Raw genomic sequence first — 17574 nt, 5'->3', positions numbered from 1 at the left:
AGAAGTTCTGCTAAAATAACAATGCTTAATGCATAAGAAATTTAAATAATCGTTTTTCATTTAATTCGCTTTTACTATTAATTTTATTTTTTAAGATACATGACAGGTTTTTATCAGATAAAAAAGTTTGTGGGTTTTTTTGTTTGCCTAATATAACGCAGTTTACACATTTACTGCACGACTAAATCCTGACTTAATGTTGTTTGTGACTTTCACTTTAATCTCACAAAAGAATAGCTGCATTAGTCCATTTGTTATGAAAACAGACAGACAGACAGAGCTGTCAGACATGTGCAGCACAGCCAAGGGGACGTTTAGTTTGACAGTCACCATCTAGGCGGAATGAAGAATGTGCTGGCAGGGCTCTTGAGGAACAAAACAGTGTTCGGCTGCCTCTCATGCATCAGCTCACTTGCAGTGCATTTAATGCTTGGCTGAAGCTGTTCATTCCAGCTCAACCTCTCAGCTGGCCCATTCCACTCTTTCAACCCTTTACACACAATGAGTCTAATCACGCTATCACTGTACAGTACGTGAGGAAGGCTTGGAAGTAAATTTTTCTGTATTGAATTTTTAAAAAGTGGAAGAATCCCTGAATAAAATCAGTCAACAACAGCAGGGGATTCCAACTAACCTTTTATATCAGTGAGGTGCTGAGATACCTTATATGTCATTCCTAAAACTTTTCTAACTAAATAAATGAATGGATCAATGTTTAAAGTAAGGAATAAAGCCAGACTGGACATGTAATTGACATGTAACGGAAGTCTTAGTTTGATCTATTACAGTATCACAATATGATCTATCATAATGTATAATAAGATTAATTTTTTTTGCCAAAGCCATGCTCTTTAATAATTAGTCAGCATCTCCGACCAATCAAAACCAAGCATTCGAGCATTGATTCGATTCGAGCATTGATATAATTGAATTGAAAGTAACTTTTAATTATATATATATATATATATATATATATATATATATATATATATATATATATATATATATATATATATATATATATATATATATATATATATGCTTTTATACACAAGTAGTTACTACTCTAGTTGCTAGTTGCAACAGAGCTAGAGAACTAGCTTTTTACATAACTGCAGACACTGCTGCTGTTACTGAGCTTGGAGAAATTATTTTAGCAAAGTCAGCTAACAGTGAAGCAAAAAATGCCGCATGAAACTGTGTGGTAGTCACAAGTCAAAATAAAACTCAATCTACTTGTTTAATTTTATAGTAATTTGCTAAAAAAATATTACGGCAAAGTGTTTTTACGCAAGCATGATGTTGCAAAGTAAAAACAATAACTATTTGTGATTCCAAATCTATTGAAAAGACTTTCAGACCTTTACTTCTGAACCAAAATGCTGACGTCCTTATCTGCTGTAAAAACAATCCAGCTAAAAATAACTGCACGCCAGGAAGTCATACAAAGAATATCTTTAACAGAGTCAGTCCATCATTATGGGAAAAACATAAATGTGCAAGAAGTACATTCTAAAGGTATTTTGGTCAGCAAAAGGCTTGATAGATACTCCCATATAATAGTTTTGTTTGTGTTTTTTTAATGCACAGTGTGGAAGTATTATTAAAAAAACATCCATAGGAGAAAAAAAAACCTATAGAAATGATAGTATTGGTAGTAATACTGATTGTACCAGTGATGGTAGTAGTAGTAGTTTGTTTGTTTGCTTGTTTGTTTGTTCAGCACTTTTAACAATTGACAGGTTATAAAATATGAATTTAAATCAATTCAATTCAATAAAAAAAATATTTTAGTAGTGATTTTAGTCGTGATAGTAATAATGGTAGAAGTAGTGGTAGTATTGATGAATAGTGGTAGTAGTTGTAGTAGTATTATTAGTAGTAGTGGTACTATTTTGGTCAGCAAAAGGCTCCATAAATCTCATATACTAGTTTCATTTGTGTTTTTTTTTAATGCACAGACAGCCAGTATTACAATAAAAAAAAAAAAAAATCCAGGCTCTTGACACATTTTAACCTCAATGTTAAGGATTAACTGTGTACATAGTTAATAGTGTTATGTGTGTTTACTCTGCAGGAAAGGAAGCACTGCAAAAACAGACAAAACTGAGGATCTGTAAATCATCATATTTGTGTTATATCACTGCAAAGTTAATGACATAATCAAGAAAGCACAAGTAAATGCTGATTCTAGAAACAGCTTTGTTTACCCCAAAACCCACAGACAAAAACAAATACAAGCAGGAAAGCGTTCCGAAATAGTTTTCTGCTTAATGTTGTAAAAAAGAAATGCCTCCTGTATCCATTTCCAATATTCTAGAATGGAGAGTCCAGCTGCACTGGCATAAGGAAGAGTCACGCAATTGTTAAAGGGCTCTCATAAACCAAACAGCCCTCCTCATTAATTGCACTAATAAAATAATAAATTTTTGCTCTTCTCTGTGTTCACTCACATTGTCTACACACATTGCAGCTCTGAATTGCTTTCACGCATGGCCTCGTTTGTAAGCAGCCTTGACCAAAAGAGGCAAACAGCTTCCTTCTTCAACTCTGTCTCAGAAACTCACATTCATCAAAACATGCAGCCTCATGTGAGTCCTCAAGACAACATCAGCACATGACCACGGTCACTATGTTGAGGAGTAAAACATGCTAAGTGCTCCAGAGGAGCTGCAGAACCATTAAGGAATGTGTCATTAAAAGTAAATAAAGTGGGTTTAATCTAAGGCCAAGGAGAACTTTCCAGTTTACTCTTCCAACAGCTTCTCTTTGGAGGGCAGCCAGAGACGTATGATTACACAGCCATGAGAGTATTCCCCTTATTACAACTTGGATAAAACTCACAGGCCAAACTAGTCACATAACATTCATTACATCATTTACTTTCATCTCGATGTTTTATTCACTGTGGGTCTAAAGGTCACCACACGGTTTTGCAGAGAGCTCCACTTATGTTTGATTGGTTTATAACATGCTAAACCAGTCCAAATTAAGAATTTATATATTATAATAAAGTGAATTTTTCTATTTATTTTTCAAGCGAAGAAGGTTTATTAGTGATAAACCAGTAACAATTGGAATTTTATGGCTCACAGACTTGTGCACCCACTCGGTGTCCTGAACTTTTTAGTGGTCGAAAAGGAATTAAAGGTTAAAATTGTGCTGTTTTCTGTAAACCGGACCTGTGAAACAAATAACCTGATTTTCACACAGCATTTTCTAAATTTTACACTAAAATTATAGAACTGAAATTATTATTATTAATAGCAGTAGTAGTAGTAGTAGTATAGTGGTAGTCAGAGGTGGCAAAAGTACACACATCCTTTACTCAAGTAGAAGTACAGATACTCATATTTTAAAATACTCGGGTAAAAGCTGAAGTACTGATTAAACTTTTTTACTCAAGTGAAAGTAAAGAAGTTTTGGCTCTGACATGTACTTAAGTAAAAAGTAGTTATTACTTCTACCTGTTTTAGCTGTTAACTGGACCTCACATGATAGATAGATAGATAGATAGATAGATAGATAGATAGATAGATAGATAGATAGATAGATAGATAGATAGACAGACAGACAGACGGACGGACGGACGGACGGACGGACGGACGGACGGACGGACGGACGGACGGATGGATGTCATAGCCTAGTGGGTTAACGTCAGGGTCCCCACTAGGATGAGTTTGAGAGTTTGATTCCTGGTCGAGCTGGTTGTTGCTGTGTTGGTAAATAAAACTTCTGGACCTTGTCCACTCTGAAAACATTTCAATTCTGTCATTTCTGTGTTGAATTAATTTATTGATTTCCTGGTCTTTAATAAAAGATAACTCCACCAAAAAAAAAAAGGCACTTCAGTGGTAGCTCAGTGGGTTAAGGCTTGTGCCTCTGAACATGGTCCTTAATATAGTCCACGCTGGTGATAAGGTTTCAAAGCCAGTCCTACATGCCTTCTTTCTTACTGCACTGGCATGAAACAAAGTATGAACCCTCCAAAAAGCACACATGCTTTTCAGCAGTGGTCGCTCAGTGGTTTAAGGCTTGTGCCTCATCTAAACATGCTTCCCAGTCTGATCTCTTCCATGGTTCAGTGGGTTAAGGCTGGTGCCTCGCTGAAGTCCTAGACTTAACACATTTGACACACCCATTACTCATCTCAGCCCATTCCACCATCATTTATTTATTATTATTTATACTCTACCATACTACACTGTTTACATGCTGTTTTTTGCACCTTTGGCTCTATTATACCGTATATATGCAGTTTTTTTGCACCTTTACTGTTTCTTAATAAACTATACTGTTATTATACTACACTGTTAACATGCTGGTTTTTGCACCTTTGGCTCTATTATACCGTTTATATGCAATTTTTTTGCACCTTTACTGTTTCTTATTAAACTATACTGTTATTATACTACACTGTTTACATGCTGTCTTTTGCACCTCTTGACTGCTGCTGTTTTTTGCACTACATTGTGTCTGTTTATATTCACTCCCGGGTAAAGTTTTTACATTTCTCCTCATACAGTACTGTATATTCAGAGTATACAGTAGGTTTACTAGTTGGCGCTTTCTCAGGTTTTGTGTCTTGTCTTGTGTTGTCTTGTGTTTTCTGTCTGCACTGTCTGTCTGTACTGTTTTTTGTCTGCACTGTTTGCACTAGGTTGCACTCGATGCAATTTATGTAGCTTGTTGTTGTTTAGTGTAACACCAGGTTGTCTCGTTTTTACTGTGTAATGTGTACCACTGTGTATAGTAGAAATCACAAAAAAAGCCTCTTGACTTGACTTGACTTGATGGTGAGGATCAGGGTTCGAATCCTGCTTTCTTCCTGCTATTTACAATGTGGGTTCTACTTGTGCTACTTACATCTGTATTCGCTTCCTACTTTCTTTAGCGTTAAATTCTTGCGTTGATGGTTTGAAAAGAAAGATAGCCCTGCTCTAATCAAGCTTCCCATCCTGTTTTATTCTGATGGCTTAGTGGGTTAAGGCTGGTACTTTGCTAATGTTGATGGTCAGGGTTCAAACCTGGCTTCCTCTCTGCTAGTCATGAGGTAGGTTAAATTCCTGATTCCTACATCTTCATATTCTTGTTTTGATGGGTTAAAAAGAAAGATAGACCTGCTCTAAACAAGCTTCCCAGCTTGTCCTTCCAGATGGTTCAGTGGGTTAATGCTGGTGGCCTCGCTAATGGTGTGAATCAGGGTTCGAATCTTGCTTAGTCCCTGCTAGTCACGTTATGGGTTTGCTTCCTATGTCTGTCTTTAGCATTATAGTCTTGTGTTGATGGATTGAAAGAAAAGATAGACCTGCTCTAAACAATTATTGCAGCTGGTCCTTCCCGATGGTTCAGTGGGTTAAGACTGGTATTTCGCTGTTGGTGGGTTCAGGGTTCGAATCCTGCTTTCTGTGTTTCTGTCTGGTTGAATTTCTTGTTTTGAAGCATGAAACGAAGGATAAACCCCCAAAAAAAAGAAAGTGTGTTGTGGGACTTGATGGCTTTGTGATAAAAGCCTTGCCTCTGAGCTCAGAGGTTGCTGGTTCAAATCTGGCTTGTCCCCACACTGGGTAAGCTGTGTGGAAAGTACTCTGTGGTGAGCAATGGAGTGGTTAATGGTAAACAAAGGCTGTGAAGACCTGCTGCTTCACAGCCTCAGAAAAAGTGAGGGTGATAGGTTTTTGGCAGAAAGTTTCTCTATATGCAAAACTAAGTCGATATTTTTTTGGACGTTTTTGCTTCATAACCCCCTGTTTTCAGCTTCTCAGACGCTGGGGGGGGCAGATGCCCGGATATTGCCCCCCTGCTTCAGGACACGCCCTCCGAAACCGTTCACATCCAACTTTCCACGCAGCCATTCCTGACACCTTCCACACTCTTAACTTCGAGCCCTGGCCGGGGTTTGAACCGGCAACCTCTCAACCCAGAGGCAAAGCTCTTCCAATTGAGCCACAGGATCTCCTGCAAGAACCTGATTTTTAGGACCTTTTATAGTTCTTTATTAAAACTTTTTAAACAATTTAAAGGATAGCTAAGCGGTAGGAATCGAACCGGGTGAGTCAGATAGCAGAGAGCACATCACTAACCACTACACTACCAAAGGGGTGGCAAACAAGCCATTGCTTATTGGACTCTTGGCTTTTCTATAGATAAGAGACCACTGTTTTCTCTTAGATCATGATGGTAGAGGGTAAAAATTTCTCCTTCCTGTACATTCTCTCAGTAACTCAAAGTCTATGAGAAGTGACTCAGGTACAAGAACCACATCTCCAACACCTGCACCACTGATATACCATGATTTGCCAGCAACCAATTTTAATGATCTTTCATTTCATTTCATTTAATCATCTTTCATTGTTCTGTTTTTAAAAACTTCTTATAATGTTCAATATGAAACTAGAGGTAAGAATCGAACCAGGAAAATCTTTCATCATAGATCACTAATGGCATTACTTCAAAACTCAAAACTTTGTTAGACATGTAAATGAGCAGGAAAGACAGAGACAAAGACAAAAAGACACATACACAGACACAGCTTTGGAAAGAGTGAGAAACAAATAGAGAGACATCAAGAGAGAGACATATACAGATTGAAAACATATCTTTTTAGCAAAGCCTACACATAACATACGTCTCACATCATAACCTTGTGCTCCAGAACATCTGATCACATGCACATTATCAACTTGTGCTGGTAATATCATGAACAGCAGCTACGCTAATTCCTTTCCACTGCTTCTCTTTCCCTCCCCATCCCGAGGCATCCTGAGGTTTGGCCAGCTCCAGTCACGTCCCACCTCATGAAGAATATAGACCTTTGAAGAAATAGATGCCGAACTCGCAAACATCCCGAACCATCTAGAGACGTACCACTTCCAATTGGATCCCACTACATGTGTGGTTTTGACATTGGACCTCCTGGAGTGTTTAAAGGCTCTGGCGTGGAGAAGCTGATGCTGGATCTGTGATGATCACAAATGTTGAGCTCATAAAACTAGGAGCTACTAACCATATAGACTGTATAAGACTGTAGGAAGAACATTACTTATAATCTTATACTCCAGTAATCATGTTAGTTCTCACTCTCCAGTGTTCTGTACTGTTGAAAGATTTATGATCAAACTCCTGATGTCACCCAAATGAGGATGAGGTTCCCCTTTTGAGTCTGGTTCCTCTCAAGGTTTCTTCCTCATTACATCTAAGGGACAAATACACACCATTCCCCTTAACTGTTGATTTCTGTAAAGCTGCTTTGAGACAATGTCTGTTGTGAAAAGTTCTACAGAAATAAACTTGACTTGACTTGATATGTAAGCATATGTACAGTGATTAAATATAAAGGCTATAACAGCGCAGAGATGTGTGGACATCATTAAAAGCCTTTGCTATGTTTCCACACGGACAGTTAATGAGGTGATACCGGAGAGACTGCACCTCTTCAAGTCAAGTCAAGTCAGGAAGCTTAAACTTTCTTTCGGCTTTTCCCGTTAGGGGTCGCCACAGCGGATCCTCCGCACGTTTTGATTTGGCACATGTTTTTACGCTGGATGCCCTTCCTAACGCAACACGGGACCGGAGGGGATGGTTCAGTGACTGGGGATCGAACCCGGGTCGCAGTGGTGAGAGCGCTGCATCTTAACCACTAGACCACTAGACCACCAGAGGGACCCACCAAGGGGACCCACCAAGGGGACTCAAGTCAGGAATCTTAACCACTAAACCACCAGGGGACCCAAGTCAGGAAGCTTATATATATATAAAATTATAGACATTTTACAGATTTGAATGATGTATTGTTTTTATCTGTACGATCATTAAAGACAGTAATTTAAGTTTGTGTCGCCATTATGAGGGAAAACCCCACAAAACGCCACCCAGAGGGTAAATTGTGTAAAACATGAGGGATTTGGTGTTTGATTTGAGACTTGGCGCAGAAATAAAACAAAAGTTTACTGATTAAAATCTGGGGTTTATTTATTTATTTTATATCTAAGTAAAGAAAGGACGTCGTGGATAAATTTATTTATTAGGTTTTAATTTCGCCTCTTTTTTATTTAGTTATTTATTTATGTATTTACATTTGGGGAAACAGAAATGTGCGCTGAATTGATCCCGCGTTAATAAAATTACGTGCTGTTTAAATTCATTTTCATTTTGACAGCCAAATATACATATACATAAATACACACACACACATATATATATATATATATATATATATATATATTAATACAAAAACTAATTAAAAATGTTGTTACTTAATGAATTTATCCATTTAGCTGAAGATCCACATATAAAACACAAGCAGAGAAAAGATGATGATGATCAGGAATGTGTCTGTTCTCAGATGTTTACATCACTGACTCCCTCTGTCTCATCCACATTAACCCCAAACTTCTTACTGATTTCTGCCTGCTGATTCTTATCTTCTGTGGTGAGTGAGAGTCAGGACTTTATACACCAGTGGATTGAACGCACAGTAACAGGAAATCGGTTGTTCGGCTGAAATCGACACGCAGTGAAAATAAAAAATAATATTTCACCAAATCAATGGATTAAAACTAAAGTAACGAGTCTGTTTTGAAAATGTAAGAAGTAAAAAGTACGGATATTTGTGTAAAAATGTAATGAGTAAAAGTAAAAAGTTGTCTGAAAAATAAATAGTGGAGTAAAATACTGATACCAGAAAAATCTACTTAAGTACACTAACGAAGTATTTGTACTCCATTACTTCCCACCTCTGGTGGTAGTTGTGGTAATAGTTGTAGTGCTGGTTGTGATAGTTGTAGTGGTAATAGTATTAATAGTAGTAGAAGTGATAGTATTGGTAGTAAAACTGATTGTATCAGTAGTGGTAGTAGCAGAAGTGACATTGTGTCAGAAATGAAGATGTTATAAAAAAATGTATAAATTCAGTTCAGGTAAATTGATTTTTATTTGTAGTAGTACTGGTAGTAGAAGTGGTAGTAGTAGTGACACTAATATCATAATATTGGTGGTGATAGTAGTGGAAGTGTTAGTATTGGTAGTAATACTGGCAGTAGTGGTAGTAATAGTGGTTGTAATAGCAGTGTAAGCAATATAAATAGTGATTGTAATAGTAATAGTATAAGTGGTAGTAATAATGGTTGTAATAGTAGTAGTGGTGAGAGTAATAGTGGTTGCAGTAGTAGTGGTTGTAGTAGTAATGGTAGTAACAATAACTACTAATAGTAGTAGTAATAATAGTAGTAGTAGTCATAGAAGTGTAAAAATAAGTACAATAAACTATTAAAACCAAGGCTTATATTCAGTGAAAGCTCTGACCTCCAATGTACTGCAAAAACTAAAATGTGTTCAAGCGTATGAAGACATTTTTGTTTTATAAGAAATGTTATTCTTATACAACTCACTGAATACAATATGCACATTTTCCTCTTTTGATTGGATATTTCATTTTCTATTTTGGTAATTAATCATTTTGTAACCTATGGGCAGTAACATTATTATTTGCAGACAAAATATACACTTTTCCATTGATACATCAGAAGCCAGGAAAAGCTGAAAAAAAGAAAAGACAGCAACTTCACCAAAAATGTGTCAGTGCTTTGGCATGCGAAAGTTACACAAAACTGAAAATGGTAGCCTCAGATTTTCAACCCGGACAAAAAAACGTGCAATATAAGAAAAAAAGCACGTTAACATGTTGTCCAGGCTTTACTTTTCTAGGGTAACGGCACAAACCTTTTTTTGTAGGTAAAATTCAGACATGTGCGATGTTTCAGAAGGAAAAAAAAATCACAGTGAATGCATGTAAAGCGTATCGCTGAAAAGAAAGGCGGCAAGTAAAAGGGCAGATTTGGAGTTGACATATATATGACTCACTGAAAGCATCTCCATACGATATTAATCCTACAGTGGCGCATTATTCAACTTCTTGAAAAGCTGCTTTCAAACTCCAGAAACAACATGCACACATTCTTTTTGTGTGTGCTTCCAATTACAGCAGGCAGATGCAGCGTATATCTATCTCTGTCTAACGCTTGCTTCCTCTCTTTTTTCGTTTTCAACGCTGCAATGTTCCACTCAGATGATTTCATTTAAAAGAAATAAAAGCTAATATTAATATTTTGATAGATTGCATAGATAAGCACACAGTGAAGTTGATCTTCACCTTTTGTAACTTTAAAACAATATTCTAAATAAATAGGTGAAAAAAAAAAAACATTGCAACAATACACAACTGAAAGCGACACTTTGATTTTTAATTATTCACCCTTTTCCAATAATGATCACTTCAGTTCTTGGCTGCTATTCACACACAGATGGTAATAAATCTTACACATAATGCACATCTATATCCACAGAGACCTAAAAAAAAAAAATAATAATTCGATGCAAAGCAACGCTCAAATTCCACAGATGTTCAATAGACAACATATCAAGCTGATGATACGCCTCATAACACAGCCACTGAAAGAAATCACAATATTCCTAATGAATAATGAATCCATAACCCTTTAACGCTGTGCACAGCTGTCCATAATGATGGCTTCACCATTTAAAATATATTTCTGATTAGAGGGCCATGTGTGCCTTTTGAATTTAATTCGAGCGAGAGAGCGACATAAGAGAGAAATAGCAGATCGAAGAAAAGCAAAGAACAAAAGATAAGGAAGAGAGAGAAGAGAGAGAGGAGGACGAGAAAGAAAGAGGTGGAAAGGGAAGAAAGTAAAGGAGAAATTGATAGGACAAGCAGAGGGGGGGAAGAAATACAAGACAGAAAGTAAGTGTTCCTGTCCTTCTTCACTCCTCATATCTGACTGGTACGTCCCAGCCAGAGGTTCTCTTCAATTAGAGGGCCACTCTGTGCAGCTGGGAATGGTTTCACATCAACGGCCTAGGGATGCATTAAATCACGGAGCTTTTGAAGGTGGATTTGGATTCTACTTAATGTCAACAGTCTACTACAATGACTCAGGACTGCAGGGTGCATTTGATCACCATCGCTGCACACCTCAACAACGTTTAGTTGTAATAAATGGACATTCAGTGCAACCCAGATGAGGATGGGTTTCCTCTTGAGTCTGGTTCATCTCAAGGTTTCTTCCTTATACCATTTCAGGGAGTTTTTCCTTCCCACATTTGCCAAACAAACTAAATTATAAAGAATCTTATCATTCTTATTCATGCATTATATGTGTGAAGCTTCTTTAAAACAATGTCTATTGTGCTATACAAATTAAAAACTTTCTTTCGGCTTCTCCCATTAGGGGTCGCTACAGCGGATCATCTGCAAGTTTGATTTGGCACATGTTTTTACGCTGGATGCCCTTCCTAACGCAACCCTCCCCATTTATCCGGGCTTGGGACCGGGGAGCGAACCCGGGCCGCAGCGGTGAGAGCGCCGCATCCTAACCACTAGACCACCAGGGACCCTGTGCTATACAAATAAAAATAAATTGAATTGAATTGAATTGAAACAGAGAGCAAAAGCAGAGGGGTGAGAAAAATAGAATAAGAAATATTGACACATTGAGAGAAATAAAAAAAGAAAGAAAGAAAGAAAGAAAGAAAGAAAGAAAGAAAGAAAGAAAGAAAGAAAGAAAGAAAGAAAGAAAGAAAGAAAGAAAGAAAGAAGAGCAGGAGAGAGAGAGTGGAAAGAGAGATGTAACAGAGGAATTGATAGGAAAAGCTGAGAGGTAAATTTAACAAAAAAGATATGAAAGACATAAGGAGGGAGAGAGAAAGAGAGAGAGAGAGAGAGAGAGAGTGAGAAAGAGAGAGAGAGAGAGAGAGAGAGAGAGAGAGAGAGAGAGAGAGAGAGAGAGAGAGAGAGAGAGAGAGAAATTAACCTCTGGACATTGATTTTGATTGCCTCTGCACAGGAATGTCCAGTGAAGTAAAGATAAATGTAAAGGTGTTTACACTTCTCCATAAGCTAACATGCAGTAAGCTAACATGGCGGTTTATGTCTACAGTACAAAAAAAAGTGATTATACATTCCTATTTGTGGCATATGCCCTTATCAAGAGCAACTTACCACTGAGCAGTTGAGGGTTAAGGGCCTTGCACAAGGGCCCACCAGTGGTAGCTTGGTGGTGCTGGGATTTGAACTTGTGATTTTCCGATCTGAAGTCCAGTATATGTTTATACATCATATAACTGCATATATTTAGAAAAACACTTAAAGAGGAGATGATGTGAAGCGTCATATCATTCTTCATGCTTCTTACACATAAACATGTTCCTGATTTTCTCCCTGTAATGAAGGCCAATTCCAGCATTATGGATGAGACATTTGAACTTCTATTTACTTAGCCTGCACAGGCTCAGCCTCAGTGGCCTTTCAGGGAAAATGAGGATCAATATTCATAAATAAAGTGGTCATATTACAGATGAATGAATTGGATGAGATCACAGGATCAGGGTCTTTTGGAGAGATTTGTGATTTATGATATCATCTTTATAAGATGTTGATGTGTCTATCTGAACTTCACATGGTTAAGTAAAGAATTTCTTATGAAATTATATATAGACATTCGGAAAGTTTTCAGACCCCCTTCACTTTTTTTTTATTTTGTTATGTTGCAGCCTGATACTAAAATCATTGAAATTGATACACCTACACTGATGTACAGTTGAAAATAAGCTCAGGTGCCTCTCATTTATCTTGATCATTGCTGAGATTTTTCTACACCTTAACTAGAGACTACCAGTGGAAAGGTTTATTGATTGGACATGATTTGGAAAGGCACGCACCTCTCTATAGGGAGCCTCACAGCTGACAATGCAGATCGGCGCAAAAACCAAGCCATGAGGTCAGCAGAACTGCCTGCAAAGCTCAGAGACAGGATTGTTGCAAAGCATACACACACAAATAGATAGATAGATAGATAGATAGATAGATAGATAGATAGATAGATAGATAGATAGATAGATAGATAGATAGATAGATAGATAGATAGATAGATAGATAGATAGATAGATAGATAGATAGATAGATAGATAGATAGATAGATAGATAGATAGATAGTTTTTCTTTTCCCTTTTTTCTTAAGGCAGCATTGGAATCATTCTCATGGCTTGATTGGGAATCTGTCATAAGGTTGCAATGAACCTTAACAGGAAACATGGCAAGCACTTCACACACATCGCGTTTGCCAAACTAGAAGGCAAAAAATGTGGGTGTTTCAAAAAATTTAAATCCTGCAGGGTTTTCTAAATAATCTTGCTTTTTGCATTAAAAAAGAAATAATTTTATTTCTCAACTGCTCAGTGGTAAGTTGCTCTTGATAAGGGCATATGCCACAAATAGGAATGTATAATCACTTTTTTTTGTACTGTAGACATAAACCGCCATGTTAGCTTACTGCATGTTAGCTTATTTAATTGATTTTATTCTTTTATAATTTAGAGCTTTTTTTTTTCCTAAAAATGCACGTTTTGGCAAATTGAGAAAAAAAATGAGGAAAAAATTATTTTAAAACACGCTATTGTTGTCAAATAATAGTTCTGCTATAAATAATATGATCATCTAATACACTTTCAGCCATAATGCAATTGTTTGATATCCATAAAATGTTAAATATTAATTAGTTTTAATTATTTTATTTCGTTACAATTAACCATGTAAATATGAAAACATTAATATTAGAAGATTCTGCAGTTTAAAAAAATTATATAAAAAAAATAAACTTTGTGAAATATAAAATGAAAAACTTTTTACTATTTTTCCTAAAAAAAAAAAAAAAAAAAAAAAAAAAAAAAAGATTTATTCAGTTCGAAGCAGTTCGAAAACTGTTAAATCTGTCATATTTCATGGACTCTATCTAAACATGTATCATCTCTGATACTCCTCTGCCAGTCAAAGGTTTTAAATCAGCCTTCAAGCGATGAAAATCAATTCATTCCCCATCATGGACATTTAATAGAAGCTATTACACAATGCATAGAAAGCTGACAGCGAAAGTACAAAGGCTGCTACTATTTTGAAAGTCAATTTTCATGAATGCATGCTATCATGAATAAATGTGCCAAAGAAAAGAAAACATTAGGACAGAACATTATAATAGAGAGTCACCAAGTGTCTGTCATGGATATTATATTGAACTGCATCCACATTTATAGCTCCCTCTTCTCTCCATCAAATTGACTACAGACTTAAATATATTTCATAGTGTACCACAGATCAAAAAAAAAAAAAAAGCAACAGCAATCATTTCATCCTTATTACAAAAAGAAAAGCAATCTGTTCGTGAAAATGACACATGCAGTGCTAACTTGAATACACAAGCCCATGTGATGCCAAACTATATACAGTATCTTACAATGCGATAAAGTATTAAAGACCAAAATCACACCTACATGCATGCGAGCTCACAGTGTATTAACAGTCCCTAAAATTCCAATCGGAACTAAGTTCTACAAAAAGTGTTAAATTAAATGCCTATCAAGTGACATCACCTAACAGCAAAGAATCCCATTAACATCATGCTTTTAGAGGTGATTCAACCTTGTACTTAACTAAGGGCTATAAAGTTACATTGATAATCATCTGGCTGATTTTCTCTTGCTCTCTTTTCATCATTAGATTACAAGGTAAAAAGGTTTCAAGGGTGTAAACGTGCACACAAAAACACTCCTATTCACATTCGAGTTTTCTCATAGATAAAGCATTGCAGCTAGACAATCATTCCTAGAGCAGCAAATTAACTTCTGATTATATAAAAAGAAACAAACAAACAGAAAAAAAAACCTGCATTAGGATCTAAGTGCTAATGGAGACGAGTGCTTTTATCAGAAAAGCGCAAGTGCGTCATTTGTAAAACGAAATGAGGTTATGAATGAGGAGAATGAAAAATAAAAAACCTAGATAGATACAATAGACAGATAGATAGAAATATGTGCATGCATATGATATATATATATATATATATATATATATATATATATATATATATATATATATATATATATATATACAGATACAGAGTGAGAGAAGTGAATTTAAAAAAGTACGAAACGCTAAACTGACTCTTCATCAAACGTAAAATGTTTGTTACACTTCACAGGAGAGTATTCAAAGCATGAAAAACTACCAACAGCACAGTGCATCTCCCAGCATATGACTGTACCCTAGCTCCACCTATTGATACCTCATGTTCGGTATAGATGATACCAACAATCCAGCTCGTTTTAAATGATCAAAATTTCACATGAAAGTTCATTACATTACACTCAATACCGTCTAATTTTTAATTCTGACCAATAGTCAGCCTTTAAACTATACACAGGTAAACTATTTTAGGATATGTGTACAATTCAAATTCATTCAATTATCATGTACATCAAATATAATCATGTGTCAAATTTTCTAACCAAATACAGATTGCTGTATTGTAGTTGTTGTTAGTAACACATAATGTAAACTTCAAGCCCCTTCAAGTCTCAACTTATTATTCAGTCATTCATTTTAAAGCACATTACTCAGTAACTGTATGAATTATTCAGTAACTACAGTGAAACTAATAGGAATGATATGTGGTTAAGAGAATGAGGAATGTGTTTCTGCAGCAATCTGGCTGATCATTTACAAAAAAAAAAAGTCTTTAAGGTCCTGGGCAAATATCATTCCTGGTAAATCACCGCGACAGCAGGAATTAAGTTCTGCAAGCATGCTGAAATTGGGTAAGACATGGGAGCAAACTGCATACACCCCAATGAATAAAACATGGGTCATTACCGAAGCACAGCAAGTGAATGACAGTTGCCCAAGCAGATTGAGGAATATCATGGAGCAATCTTATTACTATTCTTTTTTTTTTCTCTAATGCCCTGGATCTTTTAAAGTCTTGTGACACAGAGCTGCATTGGTACCTGCATTTTATACGCTCTCTATCTTATCTGTATATTGGTGTGGCAGGATGCAGTGGAAACAGACAAAAACCAGTGATTAATGTGTCTAAATCGCATTGTAAAAATGTTTTAAGAGCATGACAAGAATCTGCCCCAGGGGCAAAACAAGTCTTTTTTTTCTGTGCATCACTCTCTCAGACCAAGCTTAAATCCATTTTGAAGCCTCCCTTAAAAATATAATAACCCTCTTTGGATCACTAAACTATTATTGTACTCTTTGTATGTATATCATGATCCAGAGTAAAAAAAAAAAAAGACATTTCTATACGATAGAATGTTATAGTTATAAAATTTCCCTCCCTCTTTTGGTTGGACCTAAAGTCAAGGTTCATAGTATTGAATCAATTTTTCATTAGTGCCTATACAATTTTCATCTGTATTTCTGACTTGCAAATACAACACTTCCAAAGTAGAGATAGCAGAGCAGGGTCTGAAATATATATATATTTCAGACCCTGCTCTGCTATCTCTACTTTGGAAGTAGAGATAGCAGAGCAGGGTCTGAAATATATATATATGGCTGCTTCAGCTGATATTAAAAAAATATATTGTATGTTTTACAGTGGATTGCAATGCAGGATGTAGAAATACTGTAGATTAACAAAATGCTGGTATATTATGTTCATTCAGACAAAAATGCTGAAAAACATGGGGATTATAGGCTCCTGAATGGGAAAATATATGTACAACAAAAAAGACTTCTTTTTTTTAAACAATTATCATAAATGCAGGAATAATTCAGGCGTTTACAAATAATTTAGAGAATATATTTGTTTCAGGTGGTGTAATTTTTGGATGATCCATTATGCATGGATTTGGACTTAATCAGTGTCTGATTTTTTGGAACTCAACAACTAAGTGAAACCAAAGATCAAGTCCGACAGAGTGATCCATGACATTCTAAGATACAGTAAGTGAACATCTAGTAGATCATCATGAGAAACCCATTGTGTGCCATGTACGTGTGCCATGTGATGTGAAGTCTTACCTTTGCAGGGGGTAAGCGTGAAGTCCTAGTATTGTTCAGCTCTGAAGTCTGGACGGTGAACTACTGAATCCCATCCTAAGGCGCACTAAGAAGTTGGTGAGGACGCACGAGTGATGCTTCACTCTCCTATCACATTTATCTCTAAAAATCACATCCACTTTCATTTGAGATGAGTAAAAACAACAACAACAACAAATGGCAGTATTTCTAGTAATGTGTTCCTTGTTTTAATGAGCGTGGGAATGAAGAAGCAGAAGAGGCTCCTGTGGTTTCAGCTCTCGGTAGCCCAAAGCGCGTCTCAATGCCAGCCGTTTCCACTAGCGCTCCTTGCTTCTCTAGGACACACAGCTGATCAACCTGGGTTGCCAGAATCTGCTCTTTTACCCTCCCAATCACGGATTATAAATCGCCCATTCACTGTGATAGCCTCCTCAATAATTGTCTTATACCATATTTAATCAGGAATGCACAATTCAGGAAAACCAAACTATCCCAAATTATGTGACAGGTCACTGAGAAGCTGGATTTCAAGGATTAGCTTACATTTAAGCACAATCTGGCAACGCAGGTGATCGCAAGACAGCACTTTAAGTAAAGGCGCAAAAAAAAAGCGCAATGAGACTCGCCTGTGCGCAATGGGGAGGTGTCAGGAGGCGGAGGGTCTGGAGCTGTCAAAGATCCAAACGTTTTTG

The 17574-nt window shown here is 36.5% G+C and overlaps 1 protein-coding gene across 1 annotated transcript in view; it reads right to left on the bottom strand.

Moving 5' to 3' along the window:
• The window catches only part of calcr (calcitonin receptor), a 66150-nt gene extending 48920 nt beyond the window's left edge, over positions 1 to 17230 (bottom strand). Inside the window, exon 1 of the mRNA XM_083523657.1 lies at positions 16883 to 17230. The gene's annotated coding sequence lies outside the window, so the exon portion shown is untranslated. The remainder of the gene's footprint in view (positions 1 to 16882) is intronic.
• Between the last annotated feature and the right edge of the window lie 344 nt (positions 17231 to 17574).

This window comes from Silurus aristotelis (genome assembly GCF_946808225.1).
Source record: "Silurus aristotelis genome assembly, chromosome: 21".
Taxonomy (NCBI): Eukaryota; Metazoa; Chordata; class Actinopteri; order Siluriformes; family Siluridae; genus Silurus; species Silurus aristotelis.
This window is presented reverse-complemented; position numbering and strand designations above follow the sequence as displayed.